Source organism: Pongo abelii, chromosome 14 (genome assembly GCF_028885655.2).
Source record: "Pongo abelii isolate AG06213 chromosome 14, NHGRI_mPonAbe1-v2.0_pri, whole genome shotgun sequence".
Taxonomy (NCBI): Eukaryota; Metazoa; Chordata; class Mammalia; order Primates; family Hominidae; genus Pongo; species Pongo abelii.
In genome coordinates, this window is record NC_071999.2 from 57,152,631 (window position 1) to 57,172,995 (window position 20,365).

Consider the following 20,365-nt stretch of genomic DNA (forward strand, 5'->3'; position numbering starts at 1 on the left):
ATGTTACCGACATCGTGGAAAATATTAGTCCTTCCTTTCCTTTGCAGCTGACAGGATTTTTAAAAGAAGCTCTAAACCACAAGCATATTCCAGCAGCTGTTTGTTCCTCCTAGTATGAGTTACTTCCTCCCTCTGCCACCGTCGCTTGTATTCTAGTTTGAGGAAATATTAAGCAGCACAGTAAATCAGTCTGTTTTCAGAAATTGCTTAGTCCTGGAATTAACATATTTTATAAAACAGGTTTGCTTTAGCTCCTTAAGATTTGGTTACTTAGAATAAAATCTTCCCAGTTTAATAGCCAATTTGCATACATGTATAAATGCATGAACTTTAAAAGCACCTTTAGGATTAAGAGGGTTTTGTTATCTGTATTTACAGAATTTAAAGCTGATTACCTCAGCAAGTTTTACAGCAATTTTAAGAATAGTAATAAGACAAGAATCTTAAGATAATACATTCTTTAGAACCAAGAACTTTAGAACCAAATGTGTAAATGGTTAAATGAAGGATGTTTTAACAACATGGTCTCAACTGTGGAGGTATCATCATCTTTCAAAGCTACCTGCAAAAAAGGGACAATGTCCTCACTGGCTAGTGAAAATTAGAAAAATTTAAGGAATTCTCAGCAAATTTCTTATCTTTTAAAATACCCATGGTCTTCCCTTAAGAGGGTAAATGCACCTGTCATTAATAAGTAAGTGAGTTCATAAGCAATACTACCTCCAGGATTTTTAATTTCTTGGCAGGGATAATAGTGACATTAAAAGCAAGCTTATACGTTCCTATTAGTAAGGAGAAGTAGATTTATTCAAAACCAATTTCTGCTTCAAAACACTTCCAAGCATATAAAAAATGCCATCCTTAAAAGGATTCCCTATTTGACTGTCTCAGTTTATTAGAATATGGATGGTCTTTGCATTCTAGACAACATGCCCTTTGTTTGCTTGTTTTTGTATAGGAATTATCTTGGAATCTGATAATGCTGGGACTCTACTGATGGCTAGGCACTGCATATCTTCGTTATGTGCCCATTTCCATTAATTCCTTAAAATATTATGAAACACTGTTACAAACAAAATACAATGTATAATTATAATATAGCTAACATATAGCATAATATAATATATACAACATATAATAACATAAAAGCATGATGAAATGACCACCTGTGAACCTGCCGTCCAACTTGAGGAACAGAATGATAGTACTGTCAAAGCCCCTGGGTGTCCCTACTCAATTACCCTGCCTTCCTGAAATGTCAATCATTTTCTTTATAGTTTTATCACCTTTAGAGCTAAGAAAGTATATTCAAAATTTGGTTTTTGAATTTTATAAAATTCTATTATATTGCATGCATTCTGCTGCAACTTACTGTCTTTAGGACACCGTGAAGATATCTACACAGTGTTTTGAAATTCATCTAAGTATCTACACTCTAAAAGTGAATATCTGGCAGAAATAATCTCAATCAATGAATTTTATAAACCCCTGAAATTAACACTTACCTGCTTCATTGTTAATTGGGAACTCCCAGTTTCCCCTCTTTCGTCCACTGGATCAGCTCTTCAAACCCATTCTGAAGGGGTGTTCACTTTCTGTGGCTAACTACTTAGCACATTCCACATCCCAAAGTGAAGGTGATGTGTCTGTATAAGGCATTTTAAATAAGAACAAGTCAGTGTAAATATCTTTTTAAAAAATGTTATAACCAATTCTGAATTGTGTATTTTTCATACCTTGACACTCATAATTACAGTATATAATACAAAGTTATATCACTGAGATTTAACTGCAACAAAAATTATGTTAAAGACTATAACTAGACTCACGCCTGTAATCCCAGCACTTTGGGAGGCCAAGGAGGGGAGATCACCTAAGGTCAGGAGTTCAATACCAGCCTGACCAACATGGTGAAACCCCATCTCTACTAAAAATACAAAAAATTAGCTGGGTATGGTGGTGCATGCCTGTAATCATAGCTACTTGGGAGGCTGAGGCAGGAGAATTGCTTGAACCCGGGAGGCGGAGGTTGCAGTGAATGAAGATTAGGCCACTGCACTCCAGCCTGGGTGAAAGAGCGAGACTCCATCTCAAAAAAAAATAAATAAAAATAAATAAATAAAGACTATAACTACAATAATGGCAAGCTTAACTTTGGTTTTACAACAAGGTAATCACTGCCCCTTCTACTGGAAAAAAAAATTAAATTTGTATTTTGTTTAAAGGTATTTTTATGAATACGAATTTTTTTTACAATATGTGACTTTGATTTTTAAAATATAGGCTGTTTATTTTTACTCTATCAAAATTACTCACTAATGTACTACTGTTAACAACCAAAGAAGTTAGATCAACAGATTAACAATAAAACTGCTAATGAACACTGAGTACTTCCTCTGTGCTTAAATGTTTTTTATGCATTAGTACATTTAATCCTCACAACCAACCCTATGAGTTGGCTAATTACCACCATCATATTACATGTTTCAATAACTTTTTTACTTTTGAAATTTCAGATCATCTTTTGAGAATGAGCCATATTCCCACCAGTTACTGCTGCTGGGAACGTAAAATGGTACAAACATCTTGGAAAACAGCTTGATGGCTTCTTAAAAAGTTAAAAATACATCTATTATTCATCATAGCTATTTCATTCCTGGATATTTACCCAAGAGATAATACATGTCCACACAAAGACTTGTACACGAAAGTTCATGGCAGCTTTCTTTGTAATAGCCAAATGTGGGTTGTAATTTGGGAAACAATCCAAATGTCCACTAACAGGTGAATAGGTACAAAAATGTAATACATCAGCCAGGCGTGGTGGCTCGCAGCTGTAATCCCAGCACTTTGGGAGGCCAAAGCAGGCGGATCACGAGGTCAGGAGTTCAAGAACAGCCTGGCCAACATGGTGAAACCCCGTCTTTACTAAAAATACAAAAATTAGATGGGCATGGTGGTGTATGCCTGTAAGCCCAGCTATTCGGGAGGCTGAGGTAGGAAAAATGCTTCAACCAGGACCCAGGAGGTGGAGCTTGCAGTGAGCCGAGATCGCGCCACTGCACTCCAGCCTGAGCTACAGAGCGAGACTCCGTCTCAAAAAAAAAAAAAAAAAAGTAATACAGCCATACAACTGTATACTATTCAGTAATAAAAATGCATTACTAGTACATGGAACAACATGGATGAATCTCAAATCATTAGCTGAGTGAAAGAAGCCAGATGCAAAAGAGTACATACTGTGTGATTTCATTTATGTACAATTCTGAGAGATGCAACTTAATCTATTTTAACAGAAAGCAGATAAAAGGCTGCCTGCATTGTGTGTGTGTGTGTGTGTGTGTGTTGCAAAAGGACATGAAAATGTTCAGATTTGTAAGTGGCAGTTTCATGGGTGTATCTATCTGTCAAAACTAGTCGAGTTATATATTCTAAATGTGTGCAGTTCCTTGCACACAAATTATACCTTAATAAAGTTGTAAAAAGAAAATGAATATCACGATCTATCCCTTGGCTACTTTTTTCCCTAATTTTTGGTCCTTAATTATTGTTTCAAACATTTTTTATCTTTCTGGGCTAGAGGTGTACATTGCATATGATTTATCCTCCACCCTACCTGTTTACACACTTTTGTCAAGCCCCCTAAAGCATGTCAACAAATAGCTCATTTACTCTTCTACCTGGGTAAGCCTTATTTTATCTATTTGCTTTTTCTGAATCGGTTTCTGTGAGCCTTTATGTGCAGAAATGTGTCTAATCACACACTGACTGGCAGATATTAAGTATTTTCACCTAGATCATCTGATACTGGGTAACTATCACAGTTGTTAGGCTTAACTAGCCACATTTACAGAGCAATCACACCAATAAAATAACAACTATCTCAGTTATCTTTTATTTGGCGGACACTGACCAACCTATGTCTTTTCCATCATCATTAGGATCATCATATTTTATATTTGCTAATAGTTGCAAACATTTATTAAATGTGTACTACGTTCCAGGCACTGTGCCTCACACTTTTCTCAGATGACCTCATTTAATCCTGAAGAGTATGTACTAACCCCCATTTTATAGGTGGGGAAAGGTTAGTGCAGCAGAATCGGAATTTGAATCCAGTTCTACACAACACCAACACTCTTTCTGTTGAGCTATACTGCCTGTCGACTCTAGGATAACCAGTAGAGCCTATGACAGTATCCTTTGTAGCAGTGGTAAGAACTTAGTGGGGAACAAGATGTGGGAATCATGGAACAGAATAACTCATTCAATTGGTCAATAAAAAAATTACTGAATGCCAACTATATTTCCAGCATTGTTTGGGATGTAAGATAACAACAATGAACAACTGCTAAATTTAAGTTTCCACATTTTGTTATTCTTGTACTTAACTGGAAACAAAAAACATTCTTTAGACTCATGCAAGTACAGCAGATTCAAACGGTAACTTCATTAAATTATTACATAAATTTGTATGCTACTTTCCTCACTAGAATATAATCATTTGATACTGTTTTATAAAATACATAAAATGTAAATGCCTCCTTGCCAACTAATTTCAGTTTTAGAAATAAGATTTTTTTATTTTAAAAAGTAAGCTGGCTTCTTCCAGAATCTAAGTGTCTCTTTTGGCTGGACAACAGCAGCTGCCCCGACAAAAAATTCCTTTCTGATGCACACTTAATGGATACCATTTGAGCAGGGGAGAGGTGATTCATTGTCCCTATGCATTTTGCATTTTCTTTTTATCATACACAGCAGAATGCAGTTTTTGTAATACAGAGGGTTGTTCTTTTAGCTTCACCTTCAGTTCTAACGAACAAACGTTAATTGAATTCACTACTTTCCTTTATAGATGTATATTTTATACTACAGTTTCTTCAAAAAAAGAATTTAAGATTTAAGATAACTAGTTCCTATGATCTGTAAGCCACATGAGTAGATGCTACGGGGTATACAGACATGAATGAGATCTAGCCTCTAATATAGTTTATTAAATAGGGGGAAAATCAGAAGTTTACATAAGTAACTGGTAGAAAGATTAAATGAGCCATTGAAGGCTGGCCTAGGAACTTATCTATCACTTACATTTTTTTTTTTCCCCTTTGAGAGGGGGTCTCTGTTGCTTAGGCTGGAGTGTTATGGCACAATTGTAGCTCATTGCAGCATCGAATTCTGGGCTCCAGTGATCCTCCCACCTCAACCTCCCAGGCTGCTAGGACTATAGGCATGCACCACTATACCTAGATAATTTTTTTCTATTTTTTTAGATAAAGGATCTCACTATGTTGCCCAGGCTGGTCTTGAACTCCTAATCCCAAGCCATCCTGTCATCTCAGCCTCCTAAGTGCATATACAACATTATTTCTATCAAAATCCAAAAAACTAACTTCTATTCGCTAGAAATGCTCATCACTTACACTCTGGAGACCATCTGTATTGAGTTTCTTCATTTATTTTACTAGTAAGCCAAATTTAATGCCAAGCAAGAGGACACTCATTTCTCCTTTAGACTTAAAATGGTAAATTTCTTACCCAAAGAAAAGGGGAAGAATAGAGAACAAAGACCAACCATGTGTTAAGAAAAAAACACTACAAGTCTCTTAAATATATTCCTTGAATGTTCTTCCCATCTCCTGAACAATCACTAAATCACTTAAATAAGTTATTTTATAAATGCTATCTCCTCTTCTAGACAGCAAGCTGCCTAGGGACAGGAACCAGTATGTCTTTATGTAATAGCATAGAGATACACTGCAAATGGTAGGTGATTAATAATGTTCTAACCCAAATTAGTGGCTAATCTGGACCTCTGGATTCATGTAATCGGTAGTACTTACCTCCCATTATCTCACAGAATGCAACATTTCAAGGGGGAAACTGAACCACAACTAGCAATGTCAACAACTGTAGTGTGGTATGTCCCCCACCAGATTACTTAAGGATATATTTGTGTTGCTTGAACCATGAAGGCTGGGCAGGGAGCCAAGGCCACAGTGCCTAGCTGAGGAGCAGGTGTCCCTGAGAACCCAAACATCCCAGGGCATACCTCAAAACATATCAAGGAAAACAGTCTCATCGTGCATACACAGTAGGCAAACAGCCAGCATATAAGCTTAAAAGCAGCTTAGAGATAAGAGGCAGGGTGACTCTAGAGCTGCCCAGAAATGTCCAGTAGGTAAGTCCTAGTAAACTCATCTATTCATCAAGCTGGACTTGCCCAAATTATTCTTTGGTCACTCGATGCCTTCCCAATTTGGGGGGACGTTATAGTCCTGAGTTTTCCTTCTAACAACCGCCACATTCATCATTCAGATCCAGGCCAATGACAGGAGGGAATATTAAAATATCCAACTATTACACCATCAAAACCTTCAGGACATCTTGAAAAGATGGAATATTTCTCCACCTGAGAAATAGTTATTCTTAACAAACCTGTTCAGGTGCTTCTTTAGTAACTGCCGTAACGTCAAAACTATTACGTCTCTTCCCCATGAATATATTTTTCCTAAGACAAAAAAAAAAAAATTTTAATGAATATATTTTAAACTGTCAACAAAAATTATGAGAAAAAAATTTGTGAAATATTCTATGTAAAAATTCAAAATAATTCCACTGACGTACATCAAACATCTTAGCTAAATTGCCACATTTTTAGGACTGATAGACTAAAAACAGAAATGTGCACTTGAAGTTTTGCTTCATAATACAACAAATCAGTTACAGCAACTTAATTTCCAAAATATCTAATTGAAAAGATTAGCTCAATTAGCATTAATTTTTATTTGTTCCCTTTTATATTAAGTTTTAAAAACTCTATGTTGTGAAAAACTATAAAACTACACTAAAAAGAAGCTGTTAAAGTCAACATTTGTTTTTAAGGGCAGAAAACACTGCAATGATTAATTACAAATTATAATTACAAAGGAATGCATAGGTAAATCACAACATTCCCTTTCATAAAGCATTCTGTAAAATAACTTTCTTTACATGACGATTTTTAATTAACTATTGAAATTAATACCAGAGTTAATAAGTAACATTTTCTTGCAAACTTGATAATCAAGTGCTTTATGCATCAATTTACATATTTACTTGAATAAACTTACTGGCAGATTAAAATCCAGTTTATAAACTGGAGGGTTAATTTTAATAATAATTTCAAATTCTTTTTTTATGGACTAAGTTACTTTTCTCTACTAAATAGAACTGGAAAAAATGCAAATACCATATGAACGTTAAATAATGTGATCTCAAGTCATACAAGTTTTCCTCTAGCAGGTTCCTAAGTTATTTGTAAACAAAGGCTTTTCTGCTCCAGAACTTTCCTCAGTGCCTTGCATTCTTCTCCCTCAACCGAACGTCCGGTGAACAGGATGGTGGATTAAAGCAAGTCACGGCAGAGAGGAAATGCCTTGGTAAAGCACTGAACTTCAAAAGAGGAATGCACAACAAAGAAAGGGAATGGACATTTGCTGAGCACCTACTATGTACCAGAGAGTTTATACGTGTTGCTTTTCTATTCCTCAAGAAAGCCATTTAAGCTAGATTTCACTTTCAGCATTTTATAGCTGGGGAAACAGGCTGATGGAGGCTATAAAAGGTGCCCAGTCACAGAATTAGTCAATGGCAATGCCAACATTCTGAGGCAGGCCAGTGTGAACTGTCAATTTCCAAAAGAAGCAATAAGACCAGGCCTGGGTTGTCTGGGGTTGATACCCCAGACCCTGCCCGAGTCATAGCAGGGTGAACAACTTGGCATCTCACCATTGCTTCCCCTTACTCCCCTTTAGCTGGATTTTTAACACACTGAAGGCACAGGAACCCCTTTCCTACTTGTTTAGCTTCTCCTTTGCCACCTAATTTTTAAAATATTAAATATCATATCTAATATTAAAAATCAAACATGCCATCCCAATGTAGTTGCACAGTATTATATGCAAGCTGAATGATTCAGTTAAATTTTCTCAAGTATTAACTGACTCAGTTAAATATTCTTAAGTAAAACTCCAAGAACACTTTCTACTTTATTCAATAATATGTAACAGATAAGAAATCACTTTAAATTAGTAATTCAAATAATATTCCAAAGTCACCATAAACTCTTGAACTTCGTGTGTTAACTGCTAACCACCTTTTCCAACTTTCCTGTATAAATCAGTAATTTAACACCCAGGAGTTAACTCAAGTGCCTGATTTTACTTAAAACAAATCCACAGAGGCCGGGTGTGGTGGCTCACGCCTGTAATCCCAGCACTTTGGGAGGCTGAGGCAGGCAGATCACGAGGTCAGGAGATCGAGACCATCCTGGCTAACACAGTGAAACCCCATCTCTACTAAAAATACAAAAAATTAGCCGGGCGTGGTGGCGGGCACCTGTAGTCCCAGCTACTCAGGAGGCTGAGGCAGGAGAATGGCGTGAACCTGGGAGGTGGAGCTTGCAGTGAGCCGAGATCCCACCACTGCACTCCAGCCTGGGCGACAGAGCGAGACTCCATCTCAAAAACAAACAAACAAACAACAACAAAAAAAACAAATCCACGGAATACACAATGTATTGAAAACACTCCAATTGTGAGCATATCCTGCTATAAAGACAGGTTAGGCCGGGTGCGGTGGCTCACGCCTGTAATCCCAACACTTTAGGAGGCCGAGGTGGGTGGATCACTTGAGCTCAGGAGTTACCAGCTCGGCCAACATGATGAAACCCCGTCTCTACTAAAAATACAAAAATTAGCTGGGCGTAGTGGTGCACCCCTATAATCCCAGCTACTGGGGTGGCTCTCAGGGGAATCACTAGAACCCAGGAGGCAGAGGTTGCAGTGAGCTGAGATGGCACCACTGCAGTCCAGCCTGGGCGACAGAGTGAGACTCCATGTCAAAAAAAAAAAAAAAAAAAAAGACAAGTTAATTTTTGTCAGGCCATGCCAAATATCTGGCTCCTCCTTCCCAACTACCACTTTCAGGATTTAAAGGAGAGAAACAATAGAAACTTTATGCAAATACAGAACAACTTTAGATTCTAAAATAACTATGTAAGACATGGCTCAGCATCTTTAAGAACTTCAAATGGCCACAAATAATCTACCATTTTAAGGTATAGGGTGCAATGGCACGATCTTGGCTCACTGCAACCTCCACCTCCCAGATTCAAGCAATTCTCTTGCCTCAGTCTCCTGAGTAGCTGGGATTGCAGGCGCCCGTAACCACATCCAGCTAATTTTTATATTTTTAGTAGAGATGGGGTTTCACCATGTTAGCCACGCTGGTCTCAAACTCCTGACCTCGTGATCCGCCTGCCTCGGCCCTTCAAATTGCTGGGATTACAGGTGTGAGCCAACGCGCCCGGCCTACGCCTTTCTTTCTTTTTGTTGATGGTGGGTCATGTCTCTAACGTATAACAAAAGATAAGCATGTATAGAGATATAAAGGGTAAATGAATACACAGTATTAGGCATTTTTATTTATTTATTTATTTATTTATTTATTTATTATTATTATTTTGAGATGGAGTCGCACTCTGTCGCCCAGGCTGGAGTGCAATGGGGCAATCTCGGCTCACTGCAACCTCCACCTCATGGGTTCATGCCATTCTCTTGCCTCAGCCTCCCTAGTATCTGGTACTACAGGCGCCCGCCACCACACCCGGCTAATTTTTTTTTGTATTTTTAGTAGAGACAGGGTTTCACCATGTTAGCCAGGATGGTCTCAATCTCCTGACCTCGTGATCCGCCCACCTTGGCCTCCCAAAGTGCTGGGATTACAGGCATGAGCCACTGCGCCCGGCCGGCATTTATATTTAAAATGAAAAATAATGTTTCTCACAAAATACTCACTTGTTCAGAATTCAGTCAGCTCTATTTATTCTTAATCAAAGGACCCCTATTCATCATGGGTAGATGTGAAGCATGGCCCATTTTGATTTAAGGTATAGAAAAATGCAGGACTGGCTAAATCCAGCACATGGTTCCCTCTCTAGGAAGTGGTATACAGAGAGTAAGAACACAGATGTAAATGCATTCATAATGCTCACATATCCAACAGCAATAATACACACATGCAATAAGGTAAATCTACAGTCAAGGTAAAACCAAACTACACAAACAAAACCCAGCAGACTACAAAGCCTGATATCTGTTTCTAAGATCAGCGGTCTTCTCCTAGCCAGGATAATTGTCATAGCCTTGGTCAAATTGAATCTGATGCTCTGGTCTTATATTAACTCTAGCTGTAGCACATTTGGCAATTTTCATATCTCATATTTTGTTACTGAAACTGAAATAATAAAAAGGTAAAGTGCATTAGAAATCTTAGCTACACCCGGGCACAGTGGCTCACGCCTGTAATCCCAGCACTGTGGGAGGCCAAGGCGGGTGGATCACCTGAGGTAGGGAGTTCGAGATCAGCCTGGCCAAAATGGAGAAACCCCGTCTCTACTAAAAGTACAAAATTAGCCGGGCATTATGGCAGGCACCTGTAATCCCAGCTACTCAAGAGGCTGAGGCCAGAGAATCGCTTGAACACAGGAGGTGGAAGTTGCAGTGAGCCGACATCGTGCCACTGCACTCCAGCCTGGGCAACAAGAGCAAAACGTTGTCTCGAAAAAAAAAAGAACAAAAAAAAAAAACCTTAGCTACAGAACAGTAATAAACTTTCTTAAACAGGAGAGTGATATCACTTAATTCTTATTTCATTGCTATGCACTAATTATACAGCATACAAAGTTATGTTTAAATAAAAAAATCATCTATTAACATTCACAAAACACAGAACATTACGATTTATGTTTACTTCCATCTTTTTTTCTTTTTGAGACAGAGTCTTGCCCATCTTTTAAAGATGTTCTTCAGAAATCTTCACTTCAAACATAAAAGGGTCACATGAAAAATTATTTCAAAAAGGGCTGGGCGCGGTGGCTCACGCCTGTAATCGCAGCACTTTTGGAGGCCGAGACAGGCGGATTGCAAGGTCAGGAGATAAGAGACCATCCTGGCTAACACAGTGAAACCCTGTCCCTACTAAAAATACAAAAAAATTAGCCGGGTGTGGTGGTGGGCGTCTGTAGTCCCAGCTACTGGGGAGGCTGAGGCAGGAGAATGGCGTGAACCCAGGAGGCGGAGCTTGCAGTGAGCCGAGATCATGACACTGCACTCCAGCCTGGGCAACAGAGCGAGACTCCGTTTCAAAAACATAAAAGAAAAATTATTCCGAAAAAAATGAAAGTACAATCAGTATCTGTATACTTATCATCTACATTCAATAACTAAATTAAAACCAAGAGGCAGACATATTTATTTATTGCCTTGTATTTGTTCAAACACAAACAAAATGAGTCACTGAACTGACAGTCCAGATAGCTGTGTTTTCCTTTTTTTTTTTTGAGGTGGAGTCTCGCTCTGTCACCCAGGCTAGAGTGCAGTGGCGCAATCTCAGCTCACTGCAAGCTGCGCCTCCTGGGTTCATGCCATTCTCCTGCCTCAGCCTCCCGAGTAGCTGAGACTACAGGCACCTGCCACCACGCCTGGCTAATTTTTTTGTATTTTTAGTAGAGAAGGGGTTTCACCATGTTAGGATGGTCTCAATCTCCTGACCTCGTGATCCACCCGCCTTGGCCTGCCAAAGTGCTGGGATTACAAGCGTGAGCCACTGCGCCCGGCCTTATCTTTTTCTTTTTTTAAAAATACAATTTCCTTCAGAGATAGGGTCTCTGTCGCTCAGGCTGGAGTGCAGTGGTGCCATCATAACTCAATGCCACCTCAAACTCTGGACTTAAGCCATCCTCCAGCCTCAGCCCTCAAAGTAGCTAGAACTGCCGGCACACGCCACCATGCCCAGCTAATTTTTTTATGGTTTGTAAAAATGGGGTCTTGTTTTGCTGCCCAGACTGGTCTCAAATTCCTGGCCTCAAGTGATCCTCTCACCTAAGCCTCACAAAGTGCTGGGATTACGGGCGTGAGCCATCACACATGACCATTTCTTTTAACTTCCTGAAATACATCTGGTACACATGCTCACTGGGAACAACAGATTTAGATCACTCTCCAAAATGAAGCGGTGTTACCACTTACTACAATGTAGGCCGCAAGGAGTCTAACGTAGCACAAATAATGAGAGATGAAGAGAGTAAGTGGAAAGATATCAGCTTAAACATAAGAATAGGAGGAAAAAGAGAAGGAAACAGACCTGAAGATTGCTACACTGTGCATAAAACCAGCAAGCTATTTAACTGAAAAAAAAATTACTTTTCTCAGAAAAGACTATCTTATTCTGTTATTTTTAATAACATTACTGAATTTATCATTTCTTGTTTCATGGACAAGAAACTGTAACTTCCTAAAAGGAAAGTAACTATTCAATTGGTCTCTTAAAACTATATCTTACTTAAGACATATGTTTTTTAAAAACTTGAATTGCTAAAATTCCACTTATATGGTATATTCTATATGTAAATTCCACTTACGTGGTCTATATTATGTATATTACTTACTAGCCACATGAAAATGGCCTATTTTGAGATATAAACATTACTAACCTAATGGTTTGATTCACTTACCTAATTAGGTCTCTCTCCATGTCTCTGTGCCCCTGACTCTTCCTCATGCTACGGAGCTGCCTGAGCAGTTCTGGCTTGCCTGCTTGTCAAAACAGAGCAGCAGATGTAGCTGCTACCAACTGAGGACTCAGGGGCTCATTTCTGAAAAAGAAAATGAAAACCAAATGAGAAAGAAAAAAGAGAGATTGCTTATTATGCCAGTAGTTTAGTGAAAAGTAAAATGATTTTTTGGGGAAAACTTTCTATTGTTCAAAAAAGTATCATTCAATTCAATTTCTGACAAAAGCAAGAATTCTCAACTATTAGGTATCAGTTTTATATAAACTTTGAAATGTTAACTCAGGACAATATATTAACATGGAGGGATGAGGGATCAGCATCAAACATTATAAATTAGTGGAATGTTCAACTAGATGCTATCGCATTTCAAAAACAATACATGTTGCAAGCAAATATTGAGGCAGCTTAACCTGTTCACAGAAGCTTTACGCATAATAGCCCCAAACTGGAACCAACCTAAGGCCTGTTGTTAGAATGAAAAAACAAATTGTGAGATATCCAAACAATGGAAGAGTACTCAGCTCATGCCAACATGACTGACTCTCACAGACATTCGATCAAGTGAAAGAAGTTGGACACAGAATATATTCTGTATGATTCCATTGCTGTCAAGTGCCAGAACAGGCAAAACTAATCTGAGGTGAAAAAACAAAACAGCAATTGCCTCAGGACAGAAGGTTACTGACTGGGAAGGTGAAAATGGGAAACACAGTGTCTTGGTTAAGTGTGTGGGTTACATGGGCTTATCTATTTATCAAAATCCTCCAGCCACCATGTGGTGAGAAAGCCCAGGCCACAAAGAAAACCACATGTAGGTGTTTCTGCTAACACCCTCAGCTAAGGTCTCAGCTGACAGCCAGCATCAACTGCCAGACCTATGAGTGAGCAAACTGCAGATGATTCCAGCCTCAGATTTCTAAGTCTTCCATCTGAGGCCCCAGACATCAGAGAGCACAGACTGGCCTTCTCCACTGTGTTCCAGCCAAATTGCTAACCCACAGAATCTGTGAGCATAATGAGTGAATGTTTTATGCCACTAAGTTTGGGAGGTAGTGTAACCATATCATTGGGGATTTAATATATAATACAAAGAAAAGCAGGCTATGCATGAAGCTATGAAGACAGTGCCTCATGAAGCAAAGATCATGACTCATCTAATCCCATGCATCCTGGAAGTCCTTGAAAAGCAGGGAGGGGAGGCAAAAATCATTAAAAGACACCTTTTAAAAACTCAAAAAAGATGCACCTCATTCACCAGTCTTTTGATGTAGGACCAAAACCTCTTTTTTAAACACAGGACCACTGATAAAAGGTTCTAAGACATATATTGTATATATATCACACCCATCCTGCAATATTTTCAATTTTGGTTTAAGTGGAAAAGTGGACCAAGAATGTGAGACAGCTTATAAAGCAATCTAAGGGTACGATGCTCCTGCGTATGTATATTTGTCTCACTCATGCCTAATTGGAAAGAAATTGTTTATGTGACCTTTACTGACTCTTTCCAAAGCATTGAACTCACCTTACCATTTCTGCAATAGTCAATTAAATTATAATAAAGGGCATGAGGGGTCATAGACAGGTCTGGTAGCCTTAAAAATGCCATTCTTGATAAGTATTTATATATGTTTGTGTGTGTTATTTACTTCCATATACTTATATAACTGTTTTCTTTCTAAAGGAAGAGGAGGAGGAAGTACCTATTATGGGTACTGATTGTCTGAATTAGCTTACTCTACTACCCAATTATACTTTCCAGAGTTATTTTTGATACCACGTAGAAACCAAGAAGTTCCATTAAAATGTTAAACCATTCTGGGAAACAGAAGCCTATATTATCTGTTTGTTCTGATAAGGGAAGTCAGTGATGGGTATCCTAAGCCACACACCTTACTACTTGAATTAATGACATCACTGAAATACATCATTATGTATCACTAAAAAAAAAAAAAAAACTGCCACTTAACCTACAACACAATGCCAAGATATCACTGATTGCACTTAGAATTAAATATAACACCCTTTTAACAAGCACAAGTAATTATAATGCTCTGAAGAAGCCAAGAAAGCTGAAAGCACGGATAGTTATTGGTCAAAGGAAGTTATATACAGCAGTTGTAATCAACATGCTAAAACTTTATTCCAGAAAAAAAATCTTTAAAATGGAAAATTTCAAATAAACGAGTCCTTTACAGACATGACGCTACCTTCAAATCAAAATGTAAATGATATTGTTAATTAACAGCTTAAAGAGGCAGTTAAGTGTCAGTTAATAACACCGATAAATATGTAAGAGTGTGGAATTTTCAATGAGATCACTTCTCTTTTCCTTTCACTGGATTGTGTGCAGATATCCTCTTGTTATTTAAATATAATACAATAACAGCATTTCTCAAGTAATTATTAGAGTCCCTGTGTTTACAAGCTGATATTTACTCTTCATTAATTCAACATCTCCCAAGTACTTGTATTAAAAATATTTTTGCCAAAAGAAAAAGCTTACTGGAGTTTCAAAAATTAGTTTCAAACGGCCGAGTACAGTGGCTCACGCCTGTAATCCCAGCACTTTGGGAGGCCAAAGCAGGTGGATCACAAGTTCAAAAGATCGAGACCATCTTGGCTAACACGGTGAAACCCCGTCTCTACTAAAAATACAAAAAATTAGCCTGGCGTGGCGGCATGCGCCTGTGGTCCCAGCTACTCAGGAGGCTGAGGGAGGAGAATGGTGTGAACCCGGGAGGCGGAGCTTGCAGTGAGCCGAGACTGCGCCACTGCACTCCAGCTTGGGTGACACAGCGAAACTCTGTCTCAAAAAACAAAAACAAAACAAAACAAAACAAATTAGTTTCAAACAACATTCAAATTACAATTAAATTTACCTCTTCTTTGGAGCATGCTCTGTAGCTCTTTGAGGCCCACCAGTTGTAGCTTTTAAGTGGACTTCTGTTGGGTGGCTTTGTTGTTTGTATATTTACTGTGCTCAATTCAACTTTCGTGCCCTTAATAATGTCTAACAAGTCTTTTTCCCTGTTTTCCTTTACACTGTCTTAGTTCTCTGAAGTCTTCTTGGAAGTCTCAACAGTTCACACTGCTCAACTTTCTTGCTACGGATCATGCTGTTAATGCCAAAATATCTTTGGATATTATTTTTTGTCCTGGAAAGACGCATTAAAAAAATGAAAAATACAATGCAGGCTAATAAAGAAAAAAACTATATGTCTAAATTTTTTTCAATTCAAGCCCTTTCTATTTGCTTTTTATAATTATTGTTAACAACCATAGCAGCAGCAACTTACCATTTATTAGCATACACTACATGCCTCACCTTGTGCAATATGTTTTATGTATGTTTCTCATACCCACATTAACTCCCTAAGGTCTCCATTTTGCAGATAAGGAAACTGAAAATCAGAGAACTTACCTAAGGTCATGCACCTCACAGCTCACTAAGGCCTAAGACACACTGGGGTGCCACAAATAAGTAGAGGTATGCTGAGATATTGATCACCTGCTCCTTGGGGTGGCCAGGAGATGCCTGGGGGTGCTGGTGCTCCCAAATCTGTTCCTTCCCACCATTTACCCCAGAGTTCGGTAGAAAAACTCTGACATGGTTAATAAATGACAATTTATTATTCTCAAACCCGGATCTGACTGACTGCAAGTCCTTGATCTTAACATGATATAACACATCTTTAAAAAGTTATAATTAGGCCGGGCGCGGTGGCTCACTCCTGTGATCCCAACATTCCAGGAGGCTGAGGCGGGTGGATCACGAGGTCAGGAGTTTGAGACCAGCCTGGCCAACATAGTGAAACCCCATCTCTATTCAAAATACAAAAACTGAGCCGAGCGTGGTGGCATGCGCCTGGAATTCCCAGCTACTTGGGAGGCTCAGGCAGGAGAATCGCTTGAATCCGGAAGTCGGAGGTTGCAGTAAGCCTAGATCACACCACTGCACTCCAGCCCAGGCGACAGTGCAAAATTCGTCTCAATTAAAAAAAAAAAGTTATAATTAAATATGAAAATAAATTTCTATCAATCAAAAAGATTACTTTCAAAAACTGAGTGGGTGTTATTTTAATCTGATCATCATTTTCATCGAGCTACATGCCACTTAACCCATAACCACTTGTAAGCTAAGATAAAATGGAACAGAAAAGAGAATAATCAATGGCTAGAAATGTCATTTTTGCTTTCTTCATTAGACACATTTATGAAAGAGAACACCACAAATGATTACATCTATATTAGACTCATGCAAAAGATGTCCTAATTCTAAGTAACCCAAATACCCAATTTTATTCTGTGGGGTTAAAAATCTCTTTTTGTATTTGATTACTGAAGAACTTTAAAAACTCTGAATGTGTTGGTTTCAGTAAGAGGGTATGTTTAAAAAATCATTCATTAAATATAGTGAATATCTACTCTGTGCTGGGCACTATACTAGGTGCCGACAATATATTAGTAAATATGAACTTCATGTTCCCTACCTTTATGAAGCTGATGTGCTACAGCACTGCTTCTCAAACTTTAATATGCATAGAAATCATTATTTTTTTTTGAGACAGGATCTCAGTCTGTCACACAGGCTGGAGTGCAGTGGCGTGATCTTGGCTCACTGCAGCCTCAACCTCCCCGGGCTCCAGTGATCCTCCCACCTCAGCCTCCTGAGTAGTTGGGACTAATTTTCTATAGACACAGGTTTCCCCATGTCACGCAGGAACTCCTGGAATCTGGCCACGTAGAACTCCTATCGCCCACCTAGGCCTCCCTAAGTGCTGGGATTACAGGCCTGGGCCACTGTGCCTGGCCCATAGAAATTATCTATGCTGCTTGCTAAAATACAGATTCTTTGGTCCCACCAAACTACTCTGATTCAGTAGCTTTTTCTAGGAGACACTTGAGAATTTGCATTTCTAACAAACTCCCAGGTGTTGCCAATGCTGCTGGTCAGGGGACCACATTACAGTAGCTATGTTACCTATGTTACTTAATCCTTACAATCTTAAAGGACAGATTTTATTATTTTCGTTTTACAGAACTGCTGCCCACAGACGTTAAGTTCGTGGTTACAAATCTCTAGAGGTTATACAAATCTCATAGGCAGCTGACTTAAAACACAGGATTTCTGAGATTCTTAGTTTGTAAGTTTGAAATGGGGTTCAGGGATCTGCATTTTAAATAAGGCCCAGATGCTTCTGATGCAGGTGAGCTCAAGAGCCATATCAGACCTTAGGCTAAATACTATATCAAGTTCTCAAAGCCAGAAAATGGTAGCCACAGGCTAAGGATAGTTGCATTAAAGAGAAAATGCAATTTCAAAAAATGCTGAAACAAACTATTTGATCTGCTTATGAAAACGTCAGAGGCTGTCAAATCAGGCACTTTTAAATTAGAATGAAAAAACAATTGCAAACGAGTATCCTCATACTAAGTACACAACACACTCTCATAATATTCAATATATGGTACAATCTAGGAAAATAATCTATTATTTTACATTTAAAGTTAATATTGGCTGGGTGCAGTGGCTCACACCTGTAATCCCAACACTTTGGGAGGCTGAGGCGGGTGGAACACCTGAGGTCAGGAGTTCAAGACCAGCCAGGCCAACATAATGAAACCCTGTTTCCACTAAAAATTACAAAATGAGCCCAGCGTGGTGGCATGTGCCTGTCCTTTAAAATTGTAAGGATTAAGTAACATAGGTAACATAGCTACTGTACTCGGGAGGATGAGGTACAAGAACCGCTTGAACCCAGGAGACAGAGGTTGCAGCGAGCCGAGATCATGCCACTGCACTCCAGCCTGGGACACACAGCAAGACTCTGTCTCAAAAATAATTATTAATAATAATAATAATAAATAAAGTTGGCCAGGAGCAGTGGCTTACACCTGTAATCCAAGCACTTTGGGAGGCTGAGGAGGCAGATCACCTGAGGTCGAGAGTTCGAGACCAGTGTGACCAACATGGAGAAACCCCATCTCCACTAAAAATACAAAATTAGCCAGGTGTGGTGGTGCGTGCCTGTAGTCCCATCTATTTGGGAGGCTGACGCAGGAGAATCTCTTGAACATGGGAGGCAGAGGTTGCGGTGAGTCGAGATCAGTCTGGGCAGTAAGAGCGAAACTCCGGCTCTAAATAAATAAATAAAGTTAATATTAAAGGTATTTTAACAGAAAGGTGGTAATCAGGGGAATGAATCTCACATATAATCTTTACTACAATGTTTTCTTTCAAGACTGCTTTCATACCACAGAAAGCAATCTACATTACAGGAAAATCATGTATAAGTAGCTCCATAAAACTAACATAATAAAATTCTAAACCTAACCTCCCGAGTTTGTTTCCACTGACAGCATCGCATCAGTACTTCAAATGCAACACCTTCAAAACGACATTCAAGATGTCCCCTTTCAGACTGACTTTCCATTTTTCACACTTCTATATTAAAATGCCCCTGACATAAACAGATTTTTTTTGTTTTCTAAAAACTATAACATATGTAAAAACCTTTCTCAACCCCGAATCTGCATTCTTCTGCTAACATTAAGGATACCAACTCCAAAGCAGCCAGTTGAAATCTTTGCTCTCTCTGACCACCCTACCATTATCCCATGATGTCACATCCCCTTAATTCTACCTGTGCAATTTTTCTCCTCCATTCAGCTGGTCCTTCCCATCTTCACTGCTACTAACCTGCTTCAGCGCTGTACTTAACCAAACTGGCTTCTGAGTGTTATGCATGGAAGTTACACAGTGGAATTAGGCTTTCATAACAATAAAGTACTCGGAGGATAAACAGCAAAACCAAGTATGCTGCAACATCTTTTCTTTCCTGGCTAACTTCAACCAGTGGTCCTTCAGATTTCATCAGACTTTTCTTCCAGAAAGGATATCCCGAGTCGCCCCTGCAATAGTTAGGTGTCCCTATTTGCTCCTCCGACAATTATTTGTTGGATGAATAGTGTACACTACCTCAGCAATTACTTCACTACACAGCACTTGAATTGTCTACTTGCTGGAACTACACGCTCCGTGATGACAAGACTGTCTTACTTGGGGTTTATGACCAGTACTGGCACGCTGTAAAGTTTTCCAATAATGAACTAAAGAATAAATGAAGGAAAGAGAAATGAGACTATCAAATAAATCTTGGGAAGCAAAAGATAAAACAACTTCGCTTTTGGAGCTTGGATAAACTGACAGGAGTTGATGACAAGACGAATGAGGCACAGAGACCAGCTTGTAATCGCAGCACTGTTTTCCACGCACGTTATGACCTTGGGCAAGTCATCTTATCTTTCTGGGATTTTTCTTTTCTCAGATGTAAAGCAATAGCTTCTAAAACCCAGCAGGTAATAACTTCGACCCCAGGAAGTCGGAGGATAACTGAATGTACAGCACGGGGCACGGGGATGCCCGAGGACCTGCGGGGCCAAGAGCGCTGAACTGCAGTACCTGACCGTTCCATGCCGAGCAGCGAGTAGCAAAACTGCAGTCGCTGATGTCTCCGGGCTTCCAGGGGACAAACGGTGGCAGGAAAGGGTGCTAAGAGGTAGAAACGCCGAGACTCTAGGAAACACCGCGGAGACACAAAGCCAACCAGGAGCGCAACTGTAACAGTGCGTCCCCATGCCAAACACATCCCCCGCGCTCTCTTCCGTTTCCGGTCTGGCTTGTTCCCCTCCCTTTGCTTTCCGGTGTACAACAGCGGTGGGTAACTGTGTTCCGGACTCGCCCGCGGG

General features: G+C 39.2%; 1 protein-coding gene across 6 annotated transcripts in view; it reads right to left on the reverse strand.

Moving 5' to 3' along the window:
* Window positions 1-19,847, reverse strand: part of NEK3 (NIMA related kinase 3) — a 62,995-nt gene extending 43,148 nt beyond the window's left edge. For 4 of the 6 annotated variants that reach the window (XM_063714922.1, XM_063714917.1, XM_063714920.1 and 1 more), the window contains exons 1-5: window positions 19,261-19,846; window positions 15,496-15,771; window positions 12,554-12,694; window positions 6,436-6,508; window positions 1,506-1,646 (exon numbers count right to left, since the gene is read on the reverse strand). The gene's annotated coding sequence lies outside the window, so the exon portion shown is untranslated. Of the gene's footprint in view, window positions 1-1,505; window positions 1,647-6,435; window positions 6,509-12,553; window positions 12,695-15,495; window positions 15,772-19,260 lie in introns of all 6 variants that reach the window. The other 2 variants (XM_063714921.1, XM_063714918.1) reach the window with 2 other exon arrangements.
* Window positions 19,848-20,365: the final 518 nt, after the last annotated feature.